The sequence below is a fragment of the Lathamus discolor genome, chromosome 3 (genome assembly GCF_037157495.1).
Source record: "Lathamus discolor isolate bLatDis1 chromosome 3, bLatDis1.hap1, whole genome shotgun sequence".
NCBI classification, from domain to species: Eukaryota; Metazoa; Chordata; class Aves; order Psittaciformes; family Psittacidae; genus Lathamus; species Lathamus discolor.
In genome coordinates this window covers 133,082,899-133,098,131 of record NC_088886.1, presented here as the reverse complement: position 1 = coordinate 133,098,131, position 15,233 = coordinate 133,082,899, and positions in this window count along the sequence as shown.

Sequence of the window (15,233 nt, the reverse complement as noted above, 5' to 3'; positions counted from 1 at the left end):
CCATGCCCCTGTGACTGATCACTGCAGCTTTTGTAGGGATCGTTGGGTCTAATGTGTTTATTGTGGTGCTAAGAACTAGAATGTTCTCAGCAGTAGCTGGACAGAGAATTTATATTTAGATTCTGATGATTTAGATAGGTGCCAGCCCACAGGTTTAAGCAGCGTGGGCAGCAAGTTTTGCTGAGCATCAGAGTGGACGTATTGAATTCAGCAGAACTTCCTCCATTTAACCAGCTGGGGATTTTGATTCTTCTGAATTCTGACAATTGTTTGGGGGTTTACGTCTACTGTTGATTGCTGGGAAAGTCTTAGTGATTTCACTGCGAGCTCATACTATAGATGAGAGCAAAATCTTCATATAAGTAATTATTTTTGTAATTGCTAAGTATGTTCGGGATTTTTGTTTTCAGTGATGTCCGCATAGTTTGGTCTTCCACATTCTGTATGTACAGATGTAGGTCCACTGCCCTGTTGGCAGCCACAGACCCTGTGGGTCAGGGAGGGGAAAAGCGGTACTTTCAGGCATGCCTGTGGTCCTTAGGTGGTCTTGGTATTCCAGTTTCTGGTGAGAGGGCAACTCCAGCCTGAAGTGCAAGGAAAGCTAGAGGGACTTGGTGGAAACAGTCTGTACTGTGGGATTTTGTTGGGAGCTCTTTGCTTAGTCACTGGAGCAGGGCTGGGAGGGTGCAGCAGTGCTGGGACAGTGCACAGTGCTTCTGTGGTGAGCAGCCTTGTGCAGGTCTTGCCATGTCAGGGCCTCTAGCAGCATTGCTGGGTGCGCAGCCTCCAGGGGCAGGAAGCTGGCACACCCTGCAAGAAGATTAAAGAAGTCTTGCCTGTTATGTGGTAGGAGGAAACAAAGCAAATGTTCCCTGATTTTGAAAAGCTTTATGCAATGTCAGTTGAAAAAAACCCCAAACAAAAACCCACCCAAAACCAAACAAAATAAAATAAAATTAAAAAATCAAACCCCAAAAGAAAAAGAAATAACTTCCTGTAACAATGACATGACACTGTACTGCGGTATGTTAATGTTCGTGTTTGTGCCTGGCTTTAAGAGAGCTCAGACTAGGGAGGAAAGGGATGCAGGCTGTGCATGGTGATCAGAAAAAGATCTGCATACTACTGCAATAAAACTTTTGCTTAGGATGGGAATTTAGAGCAGAGAAAATAGACAAATAGAGCAAGCAAAGGACAAGCAAGCAGTCAGACAAAACCAAACCACTTCCATGTAAACACTCTGGAAACTGCGGCCAGTATGTCATGCTAAGTTCAGAGGAGGAGGCAGCATACAAGACCTTCACATACTGATTCCATGTGTGATGACTGACTTCTCTTTCCTTTTTGGCCACATCAAGTGGGGCAGAAGAGCCTCTACCACCAGTGCTGTGGAACACAGAGGTGACTATATAACCCTCCTCTGGAGGGGAAGTGAGAAGTTGTGTGATCTAGCTAGCTCTGGTTAGAGTGACCAGATTTTTAAGGAGTTTTTAAGGGGCAGAGGGAGAAGATCCTTCTTGCGTATTTTTAAGGAAGAGGAAGGTGTGCTGGATCAGATAGCAGTGGAGGAGCTTGGTCTGAGGTCCATATTTTCCATTGTCATGAAATAAGGATGGAAGCAGGATAAACATGCCTGATGCTTCTGCTTCATGGGTGAATACTGCATCTTGTTGAAAAAACGAGAACACATAGCATCCCAGAGGTTTTTTTTCAGGATGGCAGAGCAGTCTACATACTCTAGAATTGCCCCAGTCAAGCAGCGTAGCTGATCCTCCTTTTTGCAATGATGCATCCATTTATACTGCATTTCTGTTCGCTACTAAACGTGACAACAAGCAGACACATGACAAAATCAGTCACCACCTTTTGCTGTTTACTCAACTCATTTTCTCCTCACCTCTGTTTCCAGCATGCTTGCTTTGTCCCTGTCTTGGCTGATACTATCTTCATCTGCTCCACAGACATATCCTGTCTTCTATTTCATCTCACTGGTGTTAGCCTTGCTGCTTCCACTTAGTGCAGACCTCCTAAGACTGCTTTATTGAGAAGGCCGGAAAAAAGATAGTTATGACACTGTGGAAACAGCCTTTTGTTTCTTCTCCAGCAAATTCCCTCTGGCCAACAGTGGTGGGAATAAGCTCTTTTTGTCGAGTGTTCTTTGGGAAATGCATTGTATGTCATAGCAAATTTGCCAGACACAGGGAGTCACTGCCTTTCCCTGGGGGAGTGGGCAAAGAGGCACACTAGGCTGTCACAGAGGAAAAGCAAACATCTAGAAATGCTCCACAAAGGTGCTTGAAATCTGGCCTATTTCTCTCGGTAAGGGTGGATGGTATGGGAGGAACCAAGTGCTGGAGGCAATGCATCCTGAAAGGCAGGACTTCTGATTCCTTCTGCTAAATAGGATAGAAAAGCTGTGGGCTTGGTAGAAGTATATTTTCTACCAGTTACTGTCCTAGAATATACCTGTGACAGAGGAAAGAAAATTAAGAACCTCAAAGGAAGGCTGGTAAAAATGCTCCTTCTTCTTCTAAGGGAAGTCTCACAAGGAACAGTGGAAAGTTTCTGTGCAGAACAGGATTCTTGGCGAGGATGCACCACTGCCAGGTGAGAAGCTGTCCTGGGTTCAGCAGTAGCAGTCATTTTTCTCCTTCTTAGTAGCTGGTGCAGTGCTGTGGTTTTGACTTTCAGCTGGGAACAGCACTGATAACACCGATGTTTGTAGTTGTTGCTAAGTCATGTTTACTCTGACCAAAGACTTTGTGAGCCTCATGCTCTTCCAGGGAGGAGGGGAAGCTGGGAGGAAGCAGAGACAGGACACCTGACCCAAGCTAACCAAAGAGGTATTCCATACCACAGCACGTCATGCCCAGTGTATAAACTGGGGGCAGTTACCCGGAAGGGCTTGATCACTACTTGGGTTGGGCTGGGTATCGGTCGGCTGGCCGTGAGTGATTCTATTCTCTTCCCTTGTTGTTTCCCTTATCATTATTATTATTGGTGGTAGCAGTAGTGGTTTGTGTTATACCTTAGTTACTGGACTGCTCTTATCTCAGCCCATGGGAGTTACATTCTTTCGATTCTCCTCCCCATCCCTCTGGGAGCAGGGGGAGAAAGGGGTGAAGTGAGAGAGGCTGCATGGCTGAGCTTAAACCATGACAGAAGTGGATGTTTTCAAGACAAGGCAAAGCATCTAATATTGTTTTTCCTGTTTGCCCCAGGTATATATTATCAGGTTGTGGGAACAAAGCTGGGAACTGTCTCCTTGTCTGCAATCCTGAACTGCTCATGGTGGTTTCCAAGATAGAGAAAGATGGGTATATATTGGATAGGAGCGGCTGAACAGTTCAAGGTAGCCAGGTTCAAGCTATTTCTGTTGCCAGAACAATTCTTTGGCTCAGATCCTGTGCGCCCTCAGGTTACTCCTGACGAAGGTGGCTAGCAGTAGCTTGCACCAATTATTCTGGCACTGATCGCTTGTTCCTTGCTGGTGTCCTTCCTGAGCACACATACACTTTGCTGGTCTGCAGCAGGCCTGAACAGCAGCTCCACTATAGAATCATAGAATAGTTAGGATTGGAAAGGACCTCAAGATCATCTAGTTCAAACCCCCCTGCCATAGGCAGGGACCCCTCACACTAAACCATCCCACACAAGGCTTCATCCAACCTGGCCTTGAACACCGCCAGGGATGGAGTACTCACAACCTCCCTGGGCAACCCATTCCAGTGTCTCACCACCCTAACAGGAAAGAATTTCCTCCTTATATCCAATCTAAACTTCCTTTGTTTAAGATTTAACCCATTACCGCTTGTCCTGTCACTACAGTCCCTGACGAAGAGTCCCTCCCCAGCATCCCTACAGGCCCCCTTCAGGTACTGGAAGGCTGCTATGAGGTCCCCACGCAGCCTTCTCTTCTCCAGGCTGAACAGCCCCAACCTTCTCAGCCTGTCTTCATACGGGAGGTGCTCCAGTCCCCTGATCATCCTCGTGGCCCTCCTCTGCACTTGTTCCAGCAGTTCCATGTCCTTTTTATGTTGAGGACACCAGAACTGCACACAATGCTCCAGGTGAGGTCTCCCAAGAGCAGAGTAGAGGGGCAGGATCACCTCCTTTGACCTGCTGGTCATGCTCCTTTTGATGCAGCCCAGGATACGGTTGGCTTTCTGGGCTGTGAGCGCACACTGCCGGCTCATGTTCATTTTCTCATTGACCAACACCCCCAAGTCCTTCTCCGCAGGGCCGCTCTGAATCTCTTCTTTGCCCAATCTGTAGCTGTTCCTGGGATTGCTCTGACCCAGGTGTAGGACCTTGCAGTTGTCATGGTTGAACTTCATAAGGCTGGCATCAGCCCTTTCAAGGAGCATAACATCTACCCTGTGTGCATTGCACACCCAGTCTATGTGTATGTAAAAATCCAGTTTTCTTCAACAGCATCAGACGTGCTGTTCTTGCAGAAATAGGCTGTGCTATTCCAAGTGCAGCTGATGCAGTTGTGTGACAAAGGAGAGCTGTGTACATGTCTTACTGGAGGGGGCCAAGGGAATCAGCTGGGCACTGCTGTGCTGTGCAGTGATGTACACGGCCACTGATCCTGCTCCCCCAGTAAAAAACTGAGGGCTAGACGCCTTTATCTTAGGGAAAATGCACGAGCCTATAGCATAGGATTTTGTGGGCTTCAGGGTACACTGACTTTATGACCCTTAAGTAGCATCAGGAAAAAAATAGCTTAGAAGTTCTGGTGTATTTCTATCCTCAATACTGCAGCTGCTAGACCTCAAGACAGAAATTTAAGTCCAACCCAAGAAAAGCAATAGCCTGAATTTTAAGAATAGATAAGTGAAGGATAGGGAGAAAGATGTGTGACCATATATGCAGTTTAACTTTTATTTTTGACGTCTTCATTTAACAGTGAAGAAGGAAAACCAAATTTTTGCAGCTGTAGCCTATGTGGAGCCACTGTCACATTGTTTGTCATGCAAGTTTTATCTTCCACTTGAAGTGGTATGCCTGCAGCTGTTTAAACAGCCCAGCTTTCTGAAAGACAGCAAAAAGTTTATGCTGTTTCATTGATTTTTTTTGAACTTAAAAACTGAGAAAACAGAATACAGACATTTATCCAATTAATGGGAGCAAACCCCAGATATACTTTTCTATTTAAATTTAGGCCCTAAAATTTCGGTCAACATCTCAGTAAGTATCAAAATTGTGTGTATTAATTTCCTTTTCCTTTCTCCTTCTATTTTAGGTAATAGGAAGTTCTCTTCCGTGATTAACCATGATGTAACACACTGTAGCCCTTGGTTTGTTTTTTTTTTCCTACACATCTCAAAACCAGAGTATTTTTCAGTTCTCTATTTTTATTCTTTCCATACATGGATGGAACTGAAGGTTTCTGCAGCCATTGCATGATGTTGCAGGCAGCCATTAGGTGCTACCAGCTGTCTGGAAGATCTAGTTTGAGTCTTGTGAGGAGGCAACATCAACTTATTACAACTCCACTCTAATTGACATTGGTAGAAATTAAAAGTAGTTCTGTTGAAATAAATTAGCTAGACCAGCCATCTAAATGTGAAGGAAATTCAATATATTAATTTCCACGGGACTTTTCTTCTAATAATTTAGGCTTGATTTAGAGCTTATTACAAACAAGGAATCACCTTCTTTGACTGTAGCTAGATATCCGAAATTAACTGTGTTTAGCAGCACTACCTACAGCAATGGCAGGGGAAATGACTGACATTGACATTGGTCAGGGCAGAAAAAATGTCAAATGAACATACAGGCAGCCATAAGACCTATGTTGTTTTGTACTTGAGAAACATCCCTTCTTTTAATTTACAGTTAGTTTTCCTTTTTAAAATAATTTACCTACTTACCTATGCTTCTTTTCTCATACAGCTTCCATATTCCCATGGGTCAGGTAGCAACACATGGAGCCTCCAGCAGTATCTGTGATTTTCTGCCACATCCTAAAGATGCCAGGCTCTGATCCCAGACCTGTTTTGCTACCCAGATGACCTGCTTGTCTCTAACTCCTCCTGGCAGGCTAACTACTCCTCTTCATCCTCTTGGCACTCCATGTGGAGCCTCTGTAGGACATACCAAAGTGTAGTACTGGTGTGCGTATTGCTGCCATGATTAGGACTCCGAAAAGTCTACCTTATTGCAGAGTAATAGCAGCTAATGCTAGCTGGAGTTACAGCAATGTTCCAGGTACTTACACAGTGCACTTTCAAACAAGGCCGTGCAATGCTAAAATTTGTCACTTAGTTATAAAGAGCCGAACAAAACGATGCTCAAAGAAATAAGGCATCACACTACAACCCTACCACAGTCCAGCACCATAGATTCACTTGTGGACATTACCCAACTTTGCCTTAACATCAAAGCCAGACAACAGCTATTCTACCTCTTCTGGGAAAGTCTACTACTGGTACCTTCCATCAGGCAAGTATAAGGATTTAGAATCATAGAATACTTAGGGTTGGAAAGGACCTCAAGATCATCTAGTTCCAACCCCCCTGCCATGGGCAGGGACACCTCACACTAAACCATGTCACCCAAGGCTCTGTCCAACCTGGACTTGAACACTGGCCAGGGATGGAGCATTCACAGCTTCCCTGGGCAACCCATTCCAGTGCCTCACCACCCTAACAGGAAAGAACTTCCTTATATCCAATCTAAACTCCCCCTGTTTAAGTTTCAACCCATTACCCCTTGTCCTATCACTACAGTCCCTAATGAAGAGTCGCTCCCCAGCATCCTATAAAGGCCCCCTTCAGATACTGGAAGGCTGCTATGAGGTCTCCACGCAGCCTTCTCTTCTCCAGGCTGAACAGCCCCAACCTTCTCAGCCTGTCTTCATACGGGAGGTGCTCCAGTCCCCTGATCATCCTCGTGGCCCTCCTCTGGGCTTGTTCCAGCAGTTCCATGTCCTTTTTATGTTGAGGACACCAGAACTGCACACAATACTCCAGGTGAGGTCTCCCAAGAGCAGAGTAGAGGGGCAGGATCACCTCCTTCGACCTGCTGGTCACACTCCTTTTGATGCAGCCCAGGATACGGTTGGCTTTCTGGGCTGCGAGCACACACTGCCGGCTCATGTTCATTTTCTTATTGACCAACACCCCCAAGTCCTTCTCCGCAGGGCTGCTCTGAATCTCTTCTTTGCCGAATCTGTAGCTGTTCCTGGGATTGCTCCCACCCAGGTGTAGGACCTTGCAGTTGTCTTGGTTGAACTTCATAAGGCTGGCATTAGTTTACCTCACAAGCATGTCAAGGTCCCTCTGGATGGCATCCCTTCCCTCCAGCATATCAACCGAAACACACAGCTTGGTGTCATCAGCAAACTTGCTGAGGGCGCACTCAATCCCCAGTCTTTGCATACAGCCATCCAGCCAGTTCTTTATCCACTGAGTGGTCCATCTATCAAATTGATACCTCTCCAATTTAGAGACAAGGATGTCCTGTGGGACAGCGTTGAACGCTTTGCACAAGTCCAGGTAGATGACACCAACTACTCTGTCCCTGTCCATCAGTTCCTTAGCCCCATCATAGAAGGCCACCGAACTGGTCAGGCAGGATTTTGGAACTGGTTGCCCAGGGAGCTTGTGAGTGCTCCATCCCTGCCAGTGTTCAAGGCCAGGTTGGATGAAGCCTTGTGTGGGATGGTTTAGTGTGAGGTGTCCCTGCCTATGGCAGGGGGGTTGGAACTAGATGATCTTGAGGTCCTTTCCAACCCTAACTATTCTATTCTATGATTCTATGATCTCCCCTTAGTGAAGCCACGCTGGCTGTCACCAAGCACCTTGTTGTTTTTCATGTGCCTTAGCATGCCTTCCAGGAAAATCTGCTCCAAGATTTTGCCAGGCACAGAGGTGAGACTGACTGGTCTGTAGTCCCCTGGATCATCCATTTTCCCCTTCTTGAAAATGGGGGTTATATTTCCCTTTTTCCAGTCGTCGGGAGCTTCACCTGGCTGACATGATTTTTCAAATATGATGGCCAGTGGCTTAGCAACTTCATTTGCCAGCTCCTTCAGGCAGATGGATTTCATCAGGTCCCATGGACTTGTGCACATTCAGGTTCTTAAGATGGTCTCGAACCAGATCCTCTCCTGCAGTGGGCCCAAGGTCTTAATTCTCACAGTCCCTGCGTCTGCCTTCCAAGACTTAGGTGGTGCGGTCAGAGCATTTGCCAGTGAAGACTGAGGCAAAGAAGTCCTCAAGAACCTCAGCGTTCTCCAAATCCAGGGTAGCCAGTTCTCCTGATAGCTTCCGGAGAGGGCCCACATTGTCCCTAGTCTGTCTTTTATTTGCAGTGTACCTATAGAATTATGTCACTTTTTTGATCCTTCAGTGTCTGCTCTTCCTATCATTGTGAGGCAGAATTCACCAAACGTTGGATTGTTCACCCACTAATACAGAATGTGAGTTGGGTTTAGACTGTCGTAAGACAGGTTAGTTTTATCCTACTGATGTTGTGTTGTTCCAGTAGTAATCCTGCTCAGTACAGGAGGAACTGCAGGTTCAGACCTCTGGTGCCTGCACTTGGCTGAGGAGCCACTGGCCCGAAGCTACCATCTGCGGGCTTATGACTGAATGCCTCTAAGTCAGTGTCAGAACCCCACCTAGACGTTAGATGTTGCGCTGTTGTGACATTGGTCGCTTGAGGTTGACACAGGAGATGACAGTCTTGCTCAGAATGCTTGGGTAAAGCCCTTCCCAAATCTTCATTCGAGTAGACAAGCCATCTTCACACTTTCCTTCAGGCAACCATCCTAGGAGAAGGAAAACTAACTTCAAACCCAGGCAGATGGAGCTCGTCTAGCCTTGTAAGGCCTTCTATCTAAGAGGCCGACATTCTAACCAAACCTACAACCTGAGGACTTTGCTGTCACCATCCTAGCTAGCTAGGCCCCGGCAGATAAACCTCAGGTGTAAGTGGTGGGGCCAGTTCCAGACACGCTGTGCCTCACCTAAAAATTCCACTGCACAGCCTCGAAGGGTTTACTCAACTTGCAAAGCCCTGTAGAGACAGGCAAGGGATGAAACAGCAGGTGACAAGGTGCACTGGAAGCTGCAGATCCAGCCTTGCAAGAGGGCAGTTCAGGACATTGGTAGCTTGAGACTGACTCAGGAGATGACAGTCTTGTTTGGAAACATCCTGAATGCCCAAGCAGCCTTTTTTCCAACCAGATTTGCCTATCCCACATTGTCCTTAGTCATCGTGCTTGTAGCAAGCATGGGTAAAGCCCTTCCCAAATCTTCATTTGTGAAGCCAAGCCATCAATCAATCAATCAACCTATAAAATCCCTTCCTGTTATCTTTCACATCCCTGGCCAAGTTTAATTCTAACTGGGCCTTAGCCTTCCTAACCTGGTCCCTAGTTTCCCAGACAACATCGCTGTATTCTTCCCAGGCTGCCTCTCCTTGCTTCCACCTTTTATAAGCTTCTTTTTTCCCTCAAAGTTTCCTCAGCAGCTCCTTATCCATTCAAGGAGGTCTCCTGGCCCTCCTGCTGCACTTCCTTCCAGTTGAGATGCAGCACTCTTGAGTGTGTGGCAGGTAATCCTTGAATACCAACCAAGAGTCTTGGGGCCCCCCTGCCCTCCAGGGCTATATCCCATGGAACCTTACTAAGCAGATTCCTGAAGAGGCCAAAGTCTGCTCTTTTGAAGTCCAGGGCAGTGAGCTTGCTGCATACTCTTCTCACTGTCCTGAGGATCTTGATCTCGACCATCTTGTGATTGCATTAGTAAAGGGTGGCATGCAGGACACATAGATATGTGAGATCTAGGGTACATGGTGTTTGTTTCCCAGTAGCCACCTTTGTTTTTTTCCATCTAGATTGTCACATGTGCTCTCATAACCAATTTAGAATATATTTATATGCAAACTGAGGGAAAGAAGCCTTGGAGTTAGGGATAGAAGTACTTATTTACCTTGCTTAATGTGTTATTGATATCAAATTATCTAGTTGATATTGTTGATATCAAATTATCTAGTTTAGAATAAGATTTCATTTTGGTGATAAGGGATTCTATAGTTTCCTCTGGCACTGAGCAGTATTCTCACTGAAAATCCTATCTACACACATCCTGAATCCTACTTTGAACTACAGTGCCTGAATTTCTGTGTTTGGGGAAGGGGTCCTTTCATAGGAGGTTAAGCATTTGTTACTGAGCTGCAAGAGAAAACTTTAACTTTAAATCTAAATATATTTCTATTTATTTCATGTGTTCTTCTGTCTCATTATTATTGTCTGTAACTAATGTGGCTGTGCTTTTGCTGGCACAGTAATGATGTATGGTAGAGCATGGTGTGTTGGCTACCTTGTGGGAACAGCAGCCGAGGTAGGCCACTCCAGGAGTTATGTCTTAAAAGAAGGAGTCAGCACCTTTTTTAACTTCCTAAAGTGCCCCAGCAGTGTAGGAGTTAATGAATTATAATGATTCAGAAAGTCATTACAGTGATTCAGAAAGAGTTGCAGCCACAAAAAAAAACATAAGAGTTATGTTGACTGTGGGATTGAGTGCGCCCTCAGCAAGTTTGCCAATGACACCAAGCTGTGTGGTCCAGTTGATACGCTGGAGGGAAGGGATGCCATCCAGAGGGACCTTGACACGCTTGTGAGGTGGGCTGATGCCAACCTTATGAAGTTCAACCATGACAAGTGCAAGGTCCTACAGCTGGGTGGGAGCAATCCCAGGAACAGCTACAGGTTGGGCAAAGAATTGATTCAGAGCAGCCCTGCAGAGAAGGACTTGGGGGTGCTGGTTGATGAGAAAATGAACATGAGCCGGCAGTGTGCGCTCACAGCCCAGAAAGCCAACCGTATCCTGGGCTGCATCAAAAGGAGTGTGACCAGCAGGTCGAAGGAGGTGATCCTGCCCCTCTACTCTGCTCTCATGAGACCTCACCTGGAGTATTGTGTGCAGTTCTGGTGTCCTCAACATAAAAAGGACACGGAACTGTTGGAACAAGTCCAGAGGAGGGCCACAAGGATGATCAGGGGACTGGAGCACCTCCCGTATGAAGACAGGCTGAGGAAGTTGGGTCTGTTCTGCATGGAGAAGAGAAGGCTGCATGGAGACCTCATAGCAGCCTTCCATTATCTGAAGGGGGCCTATAGGGATGCTGGGGAGGGACTCTTCGTCAGGGACTGTAGTGACAGGACAAGGGGTAACGGGTTAAAACTTAAACAGGGGAAGTTTAGATTGGATATAAGGAGGAAATTCTTTCCTGTTAGGGTGGTGAGGCACTGGAATGGGTTGCCCAGGGAGGTTGTGAGTGCTCCATCCCTGGCGGTGTTCAAGGCCAGGTTGGATGAAGCCTTGTGTGGGATGGTTTAGTGTGAGGTGTCCCTGCCCATGGCAGGGCGGTTGGAACTAGATGATCTTGAGGTCCTTTCCAACCCTAACTATTCTATGATTCTATGGTTCTATGTTGAAATTAAATCTTACAGACTAATTCCAGGAAAGAACTGATTTTAGACAATTGACAGTTGCATTAGTTTTCTTGGCAGTGGTCTGGCTGTGTCTTGTAACTAAATACTGAGAAAATGGGTACAGTGGCAATGTTGTCACAGCAAGGAGTGGGGTTTTATATATATATATATATATATATATAATCTGTGTATAAATAATTATGTCATTTGGTTCGCACAAAATGTTAACGTCTTGTTCTTGCAATTTTGAAGTTAGAACTCCTAATGTTTCCAATGATTTAATGATCGCATGAAATTTGAAAATGCATTAAGGACCTGACACAATAACTAAAAAGATAACTATTTAAAGTAATAAACTGCGTATTTGTGGCCTTGTTACAGTAAGGATGAGTCAGGGCAGAGAGAATTCCTCAGCAGACCCTTAGAATGACAGCTGAATAGAGGAAACAGATGCACAGAGCTCTTTTAGATCGTATATCTGAAGTAGGTGAATGCAGACTTCATCCTGATGAAAGCAACATTTCCTCTGGAAATGAAATCTGAAGCATTGTAATACCCAATGATTTTGCACAAAGTCCAAATCCATGGGGCTTCTCACAAAACAATGTTTAGAGGATATGTGGAAAAGAGACAGAATTGGCCAGGGTCTGGTTATGACAGTGAACTTGTTCATATGTAGAATACCTTCACACTTGCAAAAGGTGCCTGGTTAGGGGCCAAGGAAATTAATTTCAGCCATTATATTTTTGCCAACTGTTTGTGGAATTAAAGAACTAACTGTATGAACTTTGCTTCATCAGCTGACATGGTAATAAATATAGGAGATTTAGCAGAATTAGACTGAAATTTTTTGAGCATAAGATTTTCAAAAAGCATCCTGGGTTAGACATTATTTACTCCTAAGCATATGTACTGCCACGTGAGGGAGAGTCAGAAGTCCCTATGTGCTTAATTCTGGATTGCAATGTACACAGAAATGTATGCACCTGAAAATACACTCCTACTTTGGGGACTAATTAGCAGGTTTCAAAGATAAGTAACCAAATGAATTAGCATGCTTAGTTATGCTGATGTGATCATGCAGAAAAGCAGAAAAAATGTTCTTTACATTTTTGTGTGCTTGTCATTGTGCAGAATATGGTGCTCTTCAATGAAAGGTTGAATAAACTGCTGCTGCGTAGCCCAAAGGAGCAAAAAAGATGAGGCAGGAGGCATGATAAAGATGTTCAAATATGTAAAAGCCTGTCATAAACTGTCTCTTCTCCATGTCATAGAAGATATGGCAAGATGTAGAGGGCTGAAAATACACCAAGGGTTCATTCTGATACTAAGACGAACTTTATAAGAGTAGAGATTGTGAAACTTCAGTATGATTTACCTAGAGTTTTGGAGTCTCCATCTCTGAGGTAGGACAAAAACATTGTAGTTAATCCTACCTCAGGACAAAGGACTGGAGTAAAAGACCTTTCAAAGTCCCTTCTAGTCTCAGGAGACTCAAAAAGTAAGCATTAGCAGAATGACTTGTGTAAATTTATTGTAAGGTGACTGGAATTTCCAGCCCTTTCTTTTTAAATAGGAACTCCCGGTGGAGTCCATTGTTTAACAGGAAAAATTCTTGGGTTTCACCTCAGCTAGAAGACTTAATTTCCTGTTTAATATCATAAACAGTACTGCATTCTCAAAAGAAGAAAGTCCCAGATACCTTATTAGGAAAAAAGAACAAAACAAAACAAAAATCCCAAAGGACAGTGTAGTGTGACAATGCAAAAAACTATATAATGCAAAACTGTAGCAAGAGCTGCCTTCACAGTTCTTGCTACCTCCTACAGTCTAACCCACAGATGAATTTAGGTACCCAATATCTCAATAGATGCCAGTGTCTACAAGTGAGTTCTCAGTACTGGCTGCTGAGCCCCTGTGCACTAGATGGTTTCACAGGCTGGACAGTTCCTTGGCTGTCTTTCCTGTGGTATGTGGTCCACTAGATAACCAATCAGAGAATCAGAGAATAGTTAGGGCTGGAAATGACCTTAACATCATCTAGTTCCAACCACCCTGCCATGGGCAGGGACACCTCACACTAAACCATCCCACACAAGGCTCTGTCCAATCTGGACTTGAACACTGCCAGGGATGGAGAATTCACAGCTTCCCTGGGCAACCCATTCCAGTGCCTCACCACCCTCACAGTAAAGAACTTCCTTATATCCAATCTAAACTTCCCCTGTTTAAGTTTTAACCCGTTACCCCTTGTCCTGTCACTACAGTCCCTAAATAAGAGTTGCTCCCCAACGTCCTTATAGGCCCCCTTCAGATACTGGAAGGCTGCTATGAGGTCCCCACGCAGCCTTCTCTTCTCCAGGCTGAATAGCCCCAACTTCCTCAGCCTGTCTTCATGCGGGAGGTGCTCCAGTCCCCTGCTCATGCTCGTGGTCCTCCTCTGGACTTGTTCCAACAGTTCCATGTCCTTTTTATGTTGAGGACACCAGAACTGCACACAATAATCCAGTTGAGGTCTCACAAGAGCAGAGTAGAGGGGCAGGATCACCTCCTTCGACCTGCTGGTCATGATCCTTTTGATGCAGTCCAGGATACGGTTGGCTTTCTGGGCTGCAAGTTCACACTGCTGGTTCATGTTCATTTTCTTATTGACCAACACCCCCAAGTCCTTCTCCGCAGGGCCGCTCTAAATCTCTTCTCTGCCCAGCCTGTAGCTGTGCTTGGGATTGCTCCGACCCAGGTGTAGGACCTTGCACTTGGCATAGTTAAACTTCATAAGGTTGGCATCAGCCCACGTCACACGCATGTCAAGGTCCCTCTGGATGGCATCCCTTCCCTGCAGCATTTCAACCGAACCACACAGCTTGGTACCATCAGCAAACTTGCTGAGAGCGCACTCAATCCCACTGTCCACGTCACCAACAAAGATCTTGTACAAGGCTGGTCCTAACACTGATCCCTGAGGGACACCACTCATTACTGGTCTTCAGCTGGACATTGAGCCATTGACCACAACTCTTTGTGTGCGGCCATCCAGCCAGTTCTTTGTCCACTGAGTGGTCCGTCCATCAAATTGATGTCTCTCCAATTTAGAGACAAGGACGTTGTGTGGTAAAACAAGGATGTCATGCGGGAAAATCATGTGAATAACTTAATAGTTTAGGTATCCCCTGAACAGAGGGAATCAATTTCAAACTTTCACAGCAATGAATATTGAATTATACATAGTGAAACAGCTGCAACAAGTGTGATTAGGAAAGAGATGTCCTCAAACAGCCCAGACTTAGACTTCTGGGAGGTGGGACACTTGCATGCAATTTTCTGTTCCAGAGTAGAGAAGGAGATTCCAGCCAGGTTTTGTCACATCTCATGTGAATATTAACATCTACTGTGCCCATTAGTATGGGGTTAGAGTGGAAGAAGGAGAAAGTACATCTGACTTGCTTTTCAGTGTTTGGTAGTGTGGCAAGGTACCAAAGAGATAGGCATCATCCCATTTTAAGTTATGCTTTTATCTCCAAGAAGGCTCTTCTAGTAATTTTAGATTTAAAAAGTCTGCTTTGTTTTGTGGCTCTGTCATGGAGTCCCCTATAGACTTACCTATATTAATGGTGTCTGTAAATCTGTCCAGATTTGATAAGTAGTGAGTATAATCTGATGCCAGATTAGAGCCAGAAAAGAAAAAATCTTGCTTTCTAGAATTGGGATCGTTTGCCTCTTTGATCCCAGTTGCTAACTTGAATCCAAGCAAAGTAGAATTTCACTTGAAGTTGTATTTCAA